Here is a 17,978-nt window from a genome sequence, read left to right as displayed (position 1 = left end):
GATGAAAATAGTTTCTGATAAAAGCAGTAGAGTCTGACCTCATACATGTTCTCTTAAATCTAATCATGTATGGTGTAGAAATCTCTCATCTATTGAAAATTAGCCAGACTCAGTGACCCATATTTCCCAGATCTGCTTGTCGATCAGTCTTGGGGGGCAGTGTCATCAAGTCTGCAGCCTGGCATCACCTGCTATTTATTATTTACCTTTCCTCCCCACACCAATGCAAATTGTCAAGTACTTGGTACTTGGGGAGGGAATGAGATACAATGGCTCATCTTCTTTTACTGACATGGACCTACCAAAATTGTCTATATCGTTACAAAAGTTATCAATAAAAATGGACTTCCTATTGATGTCAATGCTGACCTCCAGTGAGCAGACTGTCAATGTGTTGCTACCTTGACATTCTTCAGTAAATTCCCTTTAATTCTCTTTGTCCTGAGTTTTGTTCCCTTAATCAATATCAAAATCTGAAAAAAGACTTTTCCTTTTAAACACATCTCTACATCAAATTATTTGGAAATCACACTCAATTGTCATTCAATTTTGCTTTGAATACAACCATTTTTTCATTTTCTTTTTTCACAAATGATAGGAACTTAATAATTCCAGTACTCCAATCTCCTCCATATTTATGTAGTATAATTTTCATTGTTTGCCCTTATTCATATTTTGCTTTGTATTCTATATGTCTGCTACTCCCTCTCTCATGTTTTCTCCCTATCTAGATTAAATTTTTGGAGGGGAAAAATAACTAATTTCTTCAGCTTCAAAAACTTATATTTATGAAGTAGATAAATTCAGGCAGGAGACAGTAAAAATATCCCTCTCCCCTAAAAAGGTGATTGTGAATTAAGGGGAGACCAGAATCGGGTTCTGGAGTTTTATGCATTAAAATGTAAATGCAGGCAACGAAACTGAGGGCAAGGGAGAGAGTTAGTTCCATTGACCTAAAAGATAGATGAGATTTTTGAAAGGTTGAGATGTGATGGAGGAGCATTGCAGAAGAAAATTACATGAATATGGGAAAGCCTGGGGTTATTCCTAGAATAGTATGTAGTCTAATTGGTTGAAGACAGTAGGATACCAGTAGGGGAATAACTGAGGCAACTAGTAGTTCTATAGATAGAGCACTGGGCCTAGAGTCAGGAAAACCCAAGTTCATATCCAGCCTCAGACACTTACAAGCTATATGACCCTGGGCATGTCCATTAACCTCTTGTTTGACTTAATCCACTAGAGAAGGGAACGGAAAAAAAAAAAAAACAAAACACTCCAGTATCTTTCCCAAGAGAATCTCGTGGATAGTATTGACATATGATCAAAGGGTCAAAAAGAATCAGACAGAACTGAACAACAACAAGGGGAATAATAGGAGATGAGGCTAGAAAGGATGACCAGACATTTTAGAGGACTTTGAAGATCAGGTTAAGGTGTATTTGGGGGGGTAGGTAACAGAAACTTTGAAGTGTTTTGTGCTAGAGAACTAAATAATCAGAATTACCACTGAAGGATTGTGCAGAATAATGGTTTAAGTATTAGAATAATAGAAAAGCCTGGGTTCATATCCTGGCTCTGTCATTTACTATTTTTGTTATTTTGGACAAGTCACTTAACAAGTCTAAGTCTAAGTTTCATCCATAAAATAAGAGTTTTGGTCTAAATTATTCACAATGTCCCTTCAACTTCTAAATCTCAGTTCCTGTTCTTCAGCAATATTAGTCTAGCAGTAGTGAATATGAAGGATTAGAGTGAGCTGAGACTGTAGGGACATAGACTGGTTAGGAGGCTGTTATCATAGGTCAGGCAAAAGGTAACAAGGCAAATCAGAGAAGCAACGCAGAGGATATAAAACAGAGATGGCTTAGTAACTGATTCAAAGGGAGGAAGAAGTCAAAGCTGAATCCAAGATTTCAAACCCAGGTTACTGGGAGTAGAAAAGAGGAGGAGATAGGATAACAAATGACAAGTTTAATTTTATTTGAATGTGTTGTGAGAGAAATTATTATTTCTCTCTTGTATTATTAACTAATTATTGAATTATAATCAGAAGCAATGGTTTTTTTCCCTCTGTTTTACCTCTTCATAGAGAAATCAACCAGTGTGGGAAATCTTAGACAAAGACTTATCCAGGCTGAGATCTCATCAAACAGTATAACGCAAGGGGCGCTCTGGACCTGGGCCCCCCTGAGAGGATAGGAGACGCCCAAGGGTCTGGACCTGCTGACGTGGCTTTGCCACGGTGGCACTGCTGACGCGGCATCGCCACCTCAGCACTGGGGCGGCTCTATGCTGGGCTGGGCTCTGCCTTCAGGGAGGAACTGGGGAGGGGCTTACCCGGAATAGGAGGGCGAGCTCGGGGAATATAAGGCACAACACAGAAGGGGACGGGGGCACTTCTGGCTGACTATCATGTAATAAAGGTGCTCTTATCCACCTCCGGAGTTCTGCCTGATAATTTCTCCCCCTGATCCCCAAGGGGGGAGCCAGAGACGTCTGAAGACCCCTGGGCAGGGTAAGTTGATGCGGTGATCAGGGTTCGGCCCCTGACAGTATAAGAAATTAGTTTGGGCTAATAAGATGATTTCTGATCATTGCATTTACTCAAACATGTCTGGGAAAATGTAGATCAGAGGTTCCCAAACTTATTTGACCTACTCCTCCCTTTTCAAAAAAAACTTACTCAGCACTACCTGGAAATCTTTAAGCCTTTAATGTTTTTTTTTTTTTCAAATTTACATCATTTAAAATAAAAGATAAATGATGTATTTTAATTTGATAATTTATGGTAAATTTGTGTGTGGGGGGGGTTCTGCAATGAAGTTTTGATGATGTCATATTTCCTCATGTAACTGTATATTATCCTATTGTAAGCAAATCATTACATGCATATATTTCTGCGGATGCATGCTGGACTTCCCAACGATGCAGGACCCACTCAAATGCCAATGTTTGCTTGTTAAGACCTGTCAACAGACTTGTCCATTGATCATACATAACTTTCATTTTGTGTGTTTATTTGGAAAATAGTGTGGTCACTATGACTTTAACTCTGTTACACAAAGGATTAAGTATATATGAGCTTTTTTCAAAATTTTCTTCTCTTCTTTCCTTATGCTTCCCTTATGTTTATTTAACCACCTCCCAATTGGCAAGTCTCTTCAATGGAGACTTGGATGATCCAAATCAGGTACCCTCAAGATCCTCATTGAAATATAGCCCACCTCTCATTGTAATATTAATTGTCTCATCAATTTGTTAACAAATCAGAATTGATTGCCACCCTTAGCGTTACTCACTTTTCCAAGGACATGTGAACTGTGAGCCCACCAGCATGAGGGACCTTTGGCAGCCAACGTGCCAGTGACCTCTTTTTACTAATAAGCATACTAGCCTTATTAATAAAATATAAGTATTAATTATAATAAAGCTACATCTCTTGAATTTTTTAAAAGTCAGTTTTTTAATGTCAAAATGTCAGTATCACAACATGAAAACATGTAAATACACAATACCATTGGGTGGCTATGTGAATCACCAAGGATCCACATGCCACCCTTACAAAATGTACCACTGAAATGACAGGAAAAATTAGCATCAAATGAAATACAAAGTGATAGCAATACTTCCCAAAGCAGGGGCACACAATGTATGCTAGGCATATATTATACACTTAAATGTTTAATAAATAAATGAATCTATAAATGAATTAATGTGGACAAGGAAGAAATACTCATTTTATTTATTCTTTGTGTACTGTCAAGTATAAAGTTTGTGATACTATTTGGTATCTACTGACGTGCTGACATGCTGTTCTAATTAAATGGCAAGTTCCATTGTTTTGAAACACTATTCAGTACTTTGCTTAGAGTCTTCTATTTGACCCAACTGTTCCAAATCACAAAATCAAGCAAGGTTTGTTAAGCATATGAGATATGATGCATTTAAACTCTGAAGTGGTTGGGGGCAACTCACTGAATCTGATCTCAGCCCTTAACCATGACCCAGAAATTAATTCTCTGCCAAGGAAAAAAATGAGGGCTAGAGAAAAATAAGAATAACTATGACAACAGCAACAATCTGGGGAGGGGAGGGGAGAGGAAGTTCATGTTCCTGAAATGGAATGAAACTTCCTGAACGAATGATGAAAGAGATTAGACTAAGCCACAGAAGACTATTTTCTAGTATGTACCTTAAAGTTCGTTGGGAAGCAAAATGAGATAATATATATAAAATTGTTTTGAAAAGTATAATGCACCATGTTAAAGTATTTTCACTCTAATTCTTCATTCTGTCTATCCTTTTCTCTGTCTCCTCTGAACCTTTCCATTTAACCATTGTCTGATGTGTTCAAAAATCAATTTTAGTTTTTAATCTTTGTAATTTGCCCCTGGATATTCTCAGGGCTCTACTTCTTCAAACAAAAAAGGAATTGAGTGAACCTGTGGTGAGAAAATTGCTTTTAACTTCTCCTATTACACTGCTTTTTTCTATACAAATTATAAAGGGCTGGACTAGATAAAGAAGGCTGAACAGGATGCTAATCTTTGCTTCACTTTTCCCAGCAACAAGTTAGAACCTGGTTTCTCTGGAAAAAAAAAGAAAAAGAAAAACACACACAGATATATACATATGTGTATATATATATATATATGTACATATATATACATATATGTACATATATACACATACAAACAGAAAGACGTATATATGTACATACGTATTGATCTTTTTAAAGCAAGTAAGCTTCAAATTAAAATTTCAAATAAAAATAGATTTCTCTCCTTTCATTCAAAATGACAGGTTACTCAATCTGGAGTAATCAACCTTTCCCAGAAACTTATGGAATGTGTATAATTAAGCAAAGAAAAGTGAAGAATTGGATAATTATCCAATTAACTCAATCACTTTAGATAATTTGTGTGAATGAGCCAAGAAAGAGGAGTGGTGTACATATTTTGGGGTGTTTCTTTTGCTTTTCAATTCTGGATCCAATTGTTTTTGTCTCTTTTATTCAGAGGATTTTTTTTTCAAATAGTCTTGTTAGCTTACTTGTATAGACATAGCTTTAGAAGTAATAAGCGAAACATTTGGTACCTATTAACATGTCCTAACCATTTGAAATGGCAGTGCCCCTGTAGATGTCATGTTGTTAGTCTAATAACTTCCTGTACTTACCCTTTTTCTTTATCAATCTCAGGGCTAATTAAAATGAGCTCAATCATTGAAAAATCCAGGAAAGTTGAACTTTTCATATGTAGAAGAATAATTCCAAGAGGTTCGAATTTAAAAAAAAAATTCCATAGACCTCCACCCTCTATCTTCTCACTCCAGTCAGATGAAACTTAAGTGCGTGTATTATATGTGTGTGTGTATAATAATCAAATAGTAAAAGTTTTGAAGATTTCTGCTTTATAAGGTATTCTCTGCTAAGCAAATGACATCTTCATAAACAAGGATAATTCTTATTGGTAAATGGACATAGACTGGCATGTTGATTATAAGGTAAAATCATTGGGATTTGATCATAGAAATTATATGAGTCCACCTATATTCTGCTAAGCATAAGAAGAGCTGGATGGTGCAGTAAACAAAGTATGGAGTCTGAAGTTAGGATGACTCATCTTTGTGAGTTCAAATCTGACCTCAGACACTTACCAGTTATGTGACCCTGCATAAGTCACTTAAACCCTCTTTAACTCAGTTCCTCATCTTTAAAATCGAGCTGGAGAAGGAAATGACAAACTAAGCCAGTATCTTTGACAAGAAAACTCCAAATGAGGTCATACAGAGTCAAATATTACTGAATAAATACAACAAATATATGTCTTATATTGCTGCACATAGCTATGAATCTGCATCATAGAAATCTAAGAACTGGAAGGAGCCTCAGTGATCACTTAATCAAACTCATACATGAAAGAATTTTCACTATAAAATATACACCAATCTCATTATCCTGATTCAATGAAGACCTTTGGTAAGGAGAAACCAACCTCCTCTTGAGGTAATCCATATGGTAAAATCTCACTGCAGAAGCTCCAAGAGGGTTTGAATGTAATTTGCTTCCTAAGTAAATGCTTTGTATAATCCTTGAATAGATAGAATCAAAGGATAAGAACAGAGTAAAATGGAAATACAGTATGGAGAGTGCAGAGAAAAGACTAATAAATCTCTAAAACTGTTTATGAAATTATTTAATTTTTTAAAAGAGAATATTCAAGTCAAGTAAGGTCTGTGGTAAATTCTGGGCTACATAGAAAAGTTATACTATTAATAGAAAATGAAAGAATGATTTTTTAAAAAAATTACATGAACAACTAGCACAACCTACTCATTTATCTGCTTAGAGAAAAGTGATCCCCAGAGGCCTACAGGGATGTAAAGCAGAAGTACCTAGACCTATTTGCACTAATGCTAAGCTTCTAGAAACACAATGACAAAATATCAAGCCCAGAATCTAATAGAACTTAACTGTTGATCTCACAATCTACTCACCTCCTTTTTGTCATTTTTTCTATTCCTAGAATAAAAGAAATGTCTTCATACTCTATGGACGTGAAGCTACTAATATTCTCATCCAGGGAGAAGGAGCCCATGTAGAGATGAAAGCCACATGTTGAACTTCAATCTGCAAAAGGTGTAACAAGGAGCAAAGGATGACCTAGTCTGAGATTCAATAATAGAATTCAAGTAGAATAAGACAGTAGGATGTAGTGATGTAGTGATGAGAGCTGATGTAGTGATGATGAGACTCATCCCATAATCACTCTCAAGCAACCAAGGCCAAATACAGTGGCTAACCAATTAATACCCTTGTAGGTTCAGATTCTTTATTCCCATTGTGGTGCAGAACAGAGATACAGGCAAGTAGAACTCCTTGATATTCACTACCTAAAGCATATAGATACAAACATGTGGAGGAACCTCTTGAGAGTTGGCTGAGGCTTGCATATGGGGTGCTTCAAGCAGGAGTGTTTTGGTTAGTGTTTAATAACCTGGCTGTAGGAAACACTTAAAATTATCCTACACAATTATCATTTTCTCCATCTCTTCCTTAAATCTACACCAGGGTTTAGTCCTGACCCAAAAGATAAATCAGGCTTGTCATCAATTTTTGCACAATCAGGGAGCTAACAGTGGTATTTTCAAGAATGTTCTTGTTATGCATAATCAATAAAACACAAATTCAAGTCCTCAGTTATAGCATTTGTTGATTTTGCAGGTGTGAATGATCACACTAAATTGAATAATTAGCTCTCTCAAGCTATTTCAATCCAGCTATAGCAAACTCCTGGTCTAAAGTATAGTGGATGTGACTAAAGCAATGAGATTGTCAACTAGGCAAGTTGAAAACCTCCCTCAACACAATTCCAACTCTATAACCTAAGAAGAGCTGTACATAAAATGTGCAATTCCAGAGAAGAGCAATAGTTGCAAAATTATCTGTAGAAGATGAGAAAATTCTAAGTGACACGAATACGAAGTCATATCAAAGAAACAAGTACCATACTAATGAAACAGAAAGAGATGCCATACTGTTGAAGAAGGAGAAAATTATAGGTTACAGAACCACAAAGTAGAGTGAAAGAGGTATATTTGTCTTAATTTTAGAAGGTGTACCTAGGATAAATCAACATGCTTACTCAGATTAGTAAAGAAGGTTAATTTCTGTGACCTTCTTAAAAATATAATTTTGATAGATCACATAGGTGATATTGATGGTAAACAAGAACTAATTATTCCTGCAACCAAAAGGTCAGTACAAGGATTTCCTCCTTTGGAAAGCCAGTATGCCTGTCACCTGGCCTGATTAGGGGATAGAACCAGAAGCAAATAAATAATGATTGACTGGTGGTCTAATAAACTAGAAACACTATGCTAGGTGGAACTTTCACTTCCAGGGAAGCCAGGCACAAGGTCATCTTGAAAGAAGACAGGGAAGATATTAACAATCCCCTTTCCCTCCGCCTCCACCATCCTTCCAAAGGTGGATAACCATTTAGGGATACCAGGGACATCAGTGGTCTGATCCTCTGTAAAACTTGATCAAGATAGGGCGGAGCCAAGATGGCGGAGTGAAAGCAATGACTCACCTAAGCTCCTGGAAAAACTCCTCTGGATATCTCTGGGGGGAGAGTCTGACCAGACTTTGGAGGTGTAGAATCCAGTGGGTGACAGACTTTGACGGATTCGGAGCGAAGGTTGGACTGGAGGGTCCACGGGAGGGATCTGTTCCACTGGGGTTAGACCCCGGCGCACAGCGCAGCGTGGTCGGCGTGGCAGGGCGGAGGGGACCTGAGGGGCCCGAGAATGGTGGGCGAGACCAGCGGAGCAAGAGATAAGCCAGGCTGAGCCGGTGAGAGCCACTGAGCGCCAGATATCAGCGCAGCAGCCCTTGAAACCTTCAGCCTGAAGACTGGACTTCGGTGGGTCAACTACTTGAACTTCCAGGAGCTGGGATGGCAGAGTGATCAGTAAGTGCTCTCTCCTCCCCCCTGATGACCATGAGGGAACCATAAAATTCTTCCCCAGATTAATCCTGGATCAGTGGGAACAGCAGAAGGGGGTGGGTGGTCTCATTACACCAGAGGCTGGAAAAGTGGCAATGGGGGATTCTTCCTACTGTGGCAGAGGCGATCTGGAGGGACAGACGACCCAGGGCAGAGAAAATTCGCACTGAGACCCAGGCAAGCCTCAGCGCCGGGAGACGAGCCCCAGAAGGGGCAGGAACATGCATTAGCTTCTAGGCGTGCCCCAGCCCTTCAGGGGAAAAGGGAAGACAATAGGGAAGCTGGGATCACCATCCCCTGACCTTGCCTTTGCCTCAGGTCAGCTGAGGAGATCTCCTGAGACCAGACCACCCCTCCCACACACCGAACAAGCTAACCCCAGGGTTGATCTGGGAAACAAAAAATAAAAACCTGCTTTTAGCCTTGACACACATCAGCTCAACACAAAGATCTGTACCTTCTGACTGAAAGAACCAGAAGCTACAACACTCAGCCAACATCATGAATTGGAAAAAGCAGATGAAAAGTGAAAAAACCATAGAATCTTTCTATGGGAATAAGGACCAAAACACAAACACCAAAGAGGTCAGAGCTGAGACTGTACTTCCATCTGAAACCTCAGAAGGGACTGTGAATTTCTCGCAAGCACAACTAGATTACCTGGAACATCTGAAGAAGGAAATAAAAGAAAAACTGGCCAATGATTTTAAAATTATAAAAAAAGAATTCACTGATGAGAACATCACTCTGAAAAAGAAAATTGAAGAAATGGAAAAGGAAGTTCAAAAATTAACTGGAGAGAATAATTCCCTAAAAGGAAGAGTTAATCAAACGGAAAAGGAAACCCAAAACTTAATTGGGAAAATTGATCAGATGGAAAAGGAAACCCAAAACCTAACTGGGAAAATTGGTTGAATGGAAAAAGAAGTACAAAAATTAAATGGATAAAATAGCTCCTTAAAGGGAAAAATTGGTCAGATGGAAAAGGAGATGCAAAAGCTAACCGAAGAAAACAATACGATGAAGATTAGAATTGGGCAAGTAGAAACTAATGACTCAATGAGGCAACAAGAATCAGTAAAACAAAATCTAAAGAATGAAAAGATAGAAGAAAATGTAAAATATTTAATTGGAAAAACAACTGACCTGGAAAATAGATCCAGGAGAGAAAATTTAAGAATTATTGGCCTGCCAGAAACCCATGATGAAGAAAAGAGTCTGGACAATATCTTCCTGGAAATCATCAAGGAAAACTGCCCAGAAGTACTAGACCCAGAGGGCAAAATAGTCATCGAAAGAATCCACCGTTCCTCTCCCGAAAGGGATCCCAAACTCAAAACCCCAAGAAATATAGTTGCCAAATTCCAGAGCTATCAAGTGAAGGAGAAAATACTACAAGCAGCCAGAAAGAAACAGTTCAAATATCAAGGTCACACAGTCAGGATCACACAGGACCTTGCAGCTTCTACATTAAAAGATCGAAAGAATTGGAACCCAATATTCTGTAAGGCAAAGGAGTTGGGACTTCAACCAAAGATCAACTACCCAGCAAAGTTCAGCATAACATTTCAGGCAAGGAGAAAGTCATTCAGTGAAATAAGGGATTTCCAGAGCTTCCTGACCAAAACACCAGAACTCAATAGACAATTTGATCTTCAAATGCAGGTCTCCAGAGAATCATAAAAAGGTAAACAGAGGGGAAAAAACAAAAACAAAAACTTGCTACTCAATTAGGGCAAACTGTTTACCTCCCTATAAGGGAAGATGATACCTGTTAATCTTGAGAACTGTGCAGCTATTATGATAAAAGGGACATAGGTAGAGGGAACGGGCATAAAGTAAATGATGTCATGTCAAAAATATGATTTAAGTATGAGAAGGGAATGTAATAGGAGGTGTGGAAAGGGGGAAGCAGAAAATGGCAAATTATATCACAGGAAGAAGTACAAAACTATAGTAGAGGGAAGGAGGGGAGGGAGATGAGCATTGTTTGAGAGGTACTCTCATCTGAATTGTTTAAAGGAGGGAACAATAATCTTAAGTAGATAATCCTAACTAGCTCTATAGGTAGTAGGAGGCGAAGGGGGAAGAAAGGGGAGGGTGGCTAAAAGGGAGGAAAGAAGCAATAAGAGTAAAGGGGAGTAAAAGGGAGGAGGTCTAAAAGAAGGAGGGGAAGGCTGCAGGAGGAGGGGGAGAAAAGTGAATACTATTGCGGAGGGGTAGGGAGACAGGAGAGCTAAAAGCACAAATGGTGGGAAAGAGGTTGGAGGGAAATACACAGATTGTAATCATAACTGTGAATGTGAATGGAATGAACTCTCCCATAAAACGGAGACAGATAGCAGAATGGATTAAAAGCCATAATCCAAAAATATGCTGCTTACAAGAAACACATTTGAAATGGGGGGATACACGTAGGATAAAGGTCAAAGGATGGAGCAGAATATATTGTGCTTCAGCTCATGTAGGAAAGGCAGGAGTAGCAATCCTCATCTCAGACAAAGCAAAAGCAGAAATAGATCTAATCAAAAGGGATAAGGATGGAAACTATATCCTGCTAAAAGGCACCATAGACAATGAAGCCATATCATTACTAAACATGTATGCTCCAAGTGGTATAGCATCCAGATTCTTAGAGGAGAGGTTGGGGGAGTTGAAGGAAGAAATTGATAGCAAAACTATACTAGTGGGGGACCTCAACCTCCCCCTCTCTGAACTCTATAAATCCAACCTCAAAATAAACAAGAAAGAGGTTAAGGAGGTAAATAAAACTCTGGATAAGGTAGATATGAGAGATCTTTGGAGAAAATTAAATGGGAATAGAAAGGAATATACCTTTTTCTCAGCGGTACATGGAACATTTACAAAAATTGACCATGTACTAGGACATAAAAATCTCACAATCCAGTGCAGACAGGTAGAGATAATCAATGCATCCTTTTCAGATCATAATGCATTAAAAATTACATGTAATAAAAGGCCATGGAAAGAGAAACCAAAAATCAATTGGAAACTAAATAATCTAATTCTAAAGAAGGGTTGGGTTAAAGAAGAAATCATAGAAACAATCAACAATTTCATTCAAGAGAATGACAACAGTGAGACAACATACCAAAACTTATGGGATACTGCAAAAGCCGTTATTAGGGGAAGTTTTATATCTTTGAATGCTTACATAAATAAAATAGAGAAAGAGGAGATCAATGACTTAGGCTTGCAGTTGAAAAAGCTAGAAAAAGAACAAATTGAAAATCCCCAAGTAAATACCAAATTAGAAATACTGAAAACCAAAGGAGAGATTAATAAAATTGAAATTAAGAAAACTATTGAATTAATAAATAAAACCAATAGTTGGTTTTATGAAAAAACTAATAAAATTGATAAACTTTTGGTCAATCTGATTTAAAAAAAGAAAGAAGAAAACCAAATTACTAATATTAAAAATGAAAGGGGTGAACTCACCTCCAATGAGGAGGAAATTAAAACAATAATTAGAAACTACTTTGCCCAACTTTATGCCCACAAATTCGATAATCTAAACGAGATGGATGAATATTTTAAAAAATACAAATTGCCCAGATTAACAGAAGAGGAAATTGAATACTTAAACAACCCCATCTCAGAAAAAGAAATTGAACAAGCCATCAATGAACTCCCTAGGAAAAAATCTCCAGGGCCAGATGGATTCACAAGTGAATTCTATCAAACATTTGAAGAACAGTTAATTCCAATACTACATACACTATTTTTGAAAATTGGGGAAGAAGGAGTCCTCCCAAATTCTTTCTATGATACAAATATGGTTTTGATACCCAAACCAGGAAGAGACAAAACAGAGAAAGAAAATTATAGACCAATTTCCCTAATGAATATACATGCAAAAATTTTAAATAAGATTTTAGCAAAACGAATACAGCATCTTATCACGAGATTAATACATTATGATCAGGTAAGATTCATACCAGGACTACAGGGCTGGTTCAATATTAGGAAAACTATTAGCATTATCGATCACATCAACAACAAAGCTAACAAAAACCACATGATTATCTCAATAGATGCAGAAAAAGCTTTTGACAAAATACAACATCCATTCCTACTAAAAACATTGGAGAACGTAGGAATAAAGGGAACTTTCCATAAAATAATAAGCAGTATCTATCTAAAACCTTCAGCAAGCATTATATGCAATGGGGATAAGCTAGATGCATTCCCAATAAGATCAGGGGTGAAACAAGGATGTCCGTTATCACCACTATTATTCAATATGGTACTAGAAATGTTAGCTGTAGCAATTAGACAAGATAAAGATATACAAGGAATAAGAATAGCCAAAGAAGAAACTAAGTTATCACTCTTTGCAGATGATATGATGATTTACCTAGAGAATCCCAGAGATTCAAGTAAAAAATTACTTGAATTAATAAACAACTTTGGGAAAGTTGCAGGGTACAAAATAAACCCACACAAATCTTCTGCATTCCTATATATTAGCAACAAAGTCCAACAGCAAGAGATAGAAAGAGAAATCCCATTTAAAGCTAGGGTAGACAGTATAAAATACTTAGGAGTCTACTTGCCAAAACAAACCCAGGGATTATATGAACACAATTACAAGACACTTTTTGCACAAATAAAGTCAGATTTAAGTAAGTGGAAAAACATTAGTTGCTCATGGGTAGGCCGTGCTAATATAATAAAAATGACAATTCTACCCAAATTAATATACTTATTTAGTGCCATACCAATTAAACTATCAGACAATTACTTTCTAGAGCTGGATAAAATAATATCAAAATTCATTTGGAAAAACAAAAGGTCCAGAATATCAAAGGGACTAATGAAAAGAAATGCTTGGGAAGGTGGCCTAGCGCTACCAGACCTCAAACTCTACTATAAAGCAGCAATTATCAAAACCACTTGGTATTGGCTAAGAAACAGAGAGGTAGACAAGTGGAATAGACTTGGCACTCAAGATGCAGTAGGCAAGGAATATAGCAACCTTCTGTTTGATAAACCCAAGGACCCCAGCTTCTGGGATAAGAACTCATTGTTTGACAAAAATTGCTGGGAAAACTGGATAACAGTGTGGCGGAAATTAGGCATAGACCCATACCTGACACCGTACACAAGAATAAAGTCCAAATGGGTACATGATTTAGGTATAAAGATTGATACCATGAATTAACTGGAGAAGCAAGGAATAGTGTATTTATCAGATCTATGGAGAAGGGAAGAATTCTTTACTAAAGGAGAGATAGAAAGCATTATGAAATGCAAAATGGATAACTTTGATTACATTAAACTGAGAAGTTTTTGCACAACCAAACCCAATGCAACCAAAATCCGGAGGGAAATAGTAAATTGGGAAAGAATTTATACAGCTAAGCTCGGGGATAAAGGCCTCATTTCTAGAATATATAGAGAACTGACCCAAATGTATAATCATACAAGTCATTCTCCAATTGATAAATGGTCAAAGGATATCAACAGGCAATTTTCAGAGGAAGAAATTAAAGATATCTATAATCATATGAAAAAATGCTCTAAATCACTATTGGTTAGAGAGATGCAAATCAAAACAACTCTGAGGTACCACATCACACCTATAAGATTGGCAAACATGACAGAACAAGAAAATGATAAATGCTGGAGAGGATGTGGGAGAGTTGGAACACTAATTTCATTGTTGGTGGAGCTGCGAGCACATCCAACCATTCTGGAGAGCAATTTGGAACTATGCCCAAAGGGCTACAAAAATGTGCATACCCTTTGACCCACCAATATCGCTACTAGGACTATATCCCCAAGAGATCATAAAAATGGGAAAGGGTCCCACATGTACAAAATTATTTATAGCAGCACTCTATGTAGTTGCCAAAAATTGGAAGTCAAGGGGATGTCCATCAATTGGGGAATGGCTGAATAAATTATGGTATATGAATGTAATGGAGTACTATTGTGCCATAAGAAATGATGAACAAGAAGACTTCAGAGAGGCCTGGAAGTACTTATATGACCTGATGCTGAGTGAAAGGAGCAGAACCAGGAGAACTTTATGCACAGCAACGACCACAGTGTGTGAGAGTTTTTTCTGGTAGACTTAGATTTTTGTAATAACACAAGAACTTCTTACAAAAAAAAAAAAAATCCCAATGGTGGATCTCAAGGCAAAATGCCTTCCACACTCAGAGAGAGAAATATGGAAGTCACTCACATAATGTAGCAGATCATGTTTGTGTATGTGTATGTGTTTGTGTATCATGTTCTGATTTGTTATACGATTTCTTTCATTTATCTTAGTCTGACTACATAGCATGACTATAGTGAAAATATACTCAATAGGAAAGTATATGTAGAATCTATACAGAATTGTATGCAGTCGGGGGGAGGGAGGGGGGTAGTGGGGGGTAGGTGGGGGGGATAAAATCGCAATTGTATGGCAGTGATTGTTAAACATTAAGAAATAAAAATAAAAAAAATGAAAAAAAATAAAAAAAATTAAAAATAAATAAATAAATAAATTAAAAACAAAAAAAACTTGATCAAGATAAAGGTTAGACAAATGAGGTTAATAGATGGATTACAGGCTATTAATCACAATTTCAGCACTGTATTTGTTAAAGGCATATGTAGCTGGCTATATTAGGAATATGAAGGGATTTCTCTTTCCATATTCCCAGAGACATGACGATAAGAAGGTGCTAGACTCAATAGACATGAGGAAACAATAAAAATTTGAAGTATGGGTATAACTCATTGACAGAAGATAACCATAGCCTCCATAAGAATAAATATAAAACTCCAACTAATAGCAGGATATAGAAACAAGGAGCCCACAGGACTAAAACGCATCTCCTTCCTCCATCAGAGGGCTTAATGAGAGCAATGGGATCGATTAACCTTATCCACCAAGCAATTCACTGACTGTTAAATTTGATCACGGATACTCTGCACCAAAGTACTTTAGAGAGACAGTGTGACTTTTCAGGAACAGTGGCAGGTCTTATCGTGGTGCTTGAATTCCACATGTCTGCTGCAGCAATAGGTAACTGCGTAGATGGGTAAGGTATGGTTATTTCTATTGAGGCTAAAGTGTTGATTTTTCTTCTTGATTTTGGTGTAGACCAAGTCTCTGGACTAGAGGAAGTTGGCACAACAAATCTATGACATGGGAGAAGGACCTCTTAAGTTTTTGAATGAAAGGCCTTAACATATTTTGTTAAGGCTATATAATAATTGTGATGTCATCTCTAATTGTAAATCAAATGAGATTAAGGGTAATTGGACTGTTTTATTCTCCACCTAACTACATGTTAAAACAATTTTTAAAATTAATTTTTAAGTTTTGAGTTTCACATTCTTCCCTACACTTCTGCCTCCTGAGGTGGTAAGCAATCAGATATAGATATAAGCTATGCATGTGCAATCATGTAAAACATATGCATATTAGTCATTTTGTACAAGATGACTAGAATAAAAGAAAAGAAGAATGAAAGAAATAAAGTGAAAATAGCGTGCTTCAGTCTGTATTCAAATAATATCAGTTTTGTTTCTCTAGAGATGGATAGTATGCTTCAACATTAGTCCTTTCAGATTGTCTTGGATCATTGTATTGCTGAGAATAAGTTCTTCATCACACAATATTGCTGTTACTAAATATAACATTCTTCGGTTTCTGTTCATTTCACTTTGCATCAGTTCATATAAGCAGTTGACAACATTTTGGGGAGGCTCAAGAGGAACCCATGGGGGAAAAGGATGTCCTTCTACAAGCCTGGGTTCTTACATTTATGAGAATTAGGAGGAATAGAAATGTTGGTCTTTTAAAATATGTGTATGTGTGTATGTATGTAAATTCTAGAAAAACTCACAGCGTCATTTTTTTCTGCCCAAGATAGCATAAGAAGAGTGACAGAGGTCTGTTGACCCTGGATTGGGAAGCTTATTCAGGAAGGCTAGAAATTGCATCTCAAGTCTCTTGATGTTTATTCTGATTTTTTTTAAACAATAAGTATTGTAATGCAGTAAGTGTAGACAACAACACTGCACTTTCATTCGAACCTACATTTTGTGAGGCATAATTTTGATTTATGATAATCATTAGAACTGAATTTAGAACCAAAATTTTGAATCACTGTATCAAAACTTGAATCATGCTCTTACAAACTAAGTATAGCCCCATTGTTTTCAAATACTTGTAAATAATAACAATAATAATATTTAGTGAGAGTAACAATTTTGTAACTTTAATAAATATAGTTTCAAATTATAATTTCATTTTCAAAACGTCAAAATTTATACTTTTTTATTTATCATTTAATATTGATTGTATCTACAATACCACATATACAATTATATGTGTATGCAATTTGTAAATAAGTAACTACTTATGCATAAATAGGGCAAATATATGCATAACTGTTGAACATGGATACTCAGTGTTTTACTGATGGTGCATGATCAAAATAGTTTAGACACCATTACTATAGTTTATTAAATATCCATTTTTCTCCCACAAAATAATTTTTGATTTGCAAGGTAATTTATTATTTAGTGTGTCACATTCCCAGATTACTGCTTCTTTTTATAGTTCCTGCAAAGTCTTATGTAATGCTGACTATAGTTCCTTTTTCTTTTCTATATGAGTTCGTTCCTTCCTTCTTTTATTTTCTCTTCTTTCAGTTCTGGGTATCCATAGTATTTTGTTTTCTGACATGGAAGCTTTGAATTTGAGATTTGGCATTTCTTCCTGTTTGCAGCTTGGGTTTTCTATGGGTTCTGTACATTTTCACTTTGCCCTGAAGTTCTGATAGTTCTGGGAAGTTTTGTTTTATGATTTCTTGATATTTGATATTCAGATTTTTTGTTCATAATTTTCAAGGAATCTTATGGTTCTTCAATTAGTTCTTTAAATAATTTTCCTTGTCATTTTTTTGCAGTAGATTTACACCTTACATGTACAATTTTTCAGACTTTTGACTTTGTTCTAGTATTTCTTGTTTTCTCATAGAATCAACCGGTTCATTTGGTTTCAGTTAATTTTTAAGGGTCTTCACTACAGAATCTCTAATTTTGTTTTTCAGAATAATATTTGTGTCTTTCACTTATCTAATTGACTAGGGATATTACGGATGATCATAGTTATGATTGACTTCCAACTCTTTACAGATATCATTGGTGATCTTCCTTGTAAAACAATTTCGTTGGTCAATGTTTAGAAAATAAAAGAATTATAAAGAATTAAATAAAATATTTCAAAAGTTTCTTGTTGATGTCTGTTAGTCTTAGTACAGGAATAAACATTTGTAAAGTCCTTCAATTAGGTCAACAACCACCAAAACACACATATACATATATGTATATATATATATATTTATGCACATACATATATGTGTATGCATATACAAGTACACGTATATATGTATACAAACACACATATATATGCGTCTATATATATAC

General features: G+C 36.4%; 1 long non-coding RNA gene across 1 annotated transcript in view; it reads left to right on the top strand.

Moving 5' to 3' along the window:
- Nucleotides 1-2,389: 2,389 nt before the first annotated feature.
- Nucleotides 2,390-17,978, top strand: part of LOC140523984 (uncharacterized) — a 61,294-nt gene continuing 45,705 nt past the window's right edge. The window contains exon 1 of the long non-coding RNA XR_011973534.1: nucleotides 2,390-2,518. This is a non-coding gene — a long non-coding RNA (uncharacterized lncRNA). The remainder of the gene's footprint in view (nucleotides 2,519-17,978) is intronic.

Source organism: Notamacropus eugenii, chromosome 2, assembly GCF_028372415.1.
Source record: "Notamacropus eugenii isolate mMacEug1 chromosome 2, mMacEug1.pri_v2, whole genome shotgun sequence".
NCBI lineage: Eukaryota > Metazoa > Chordata > Mammalia > Diprotodontia > Macropodidae > Notamacropus > Notamacropus eugenii.
Note: the sequence above shows the minus strand (reverse complement) of the source record. Positions and strands in the feature narration are given on the sequence as shown.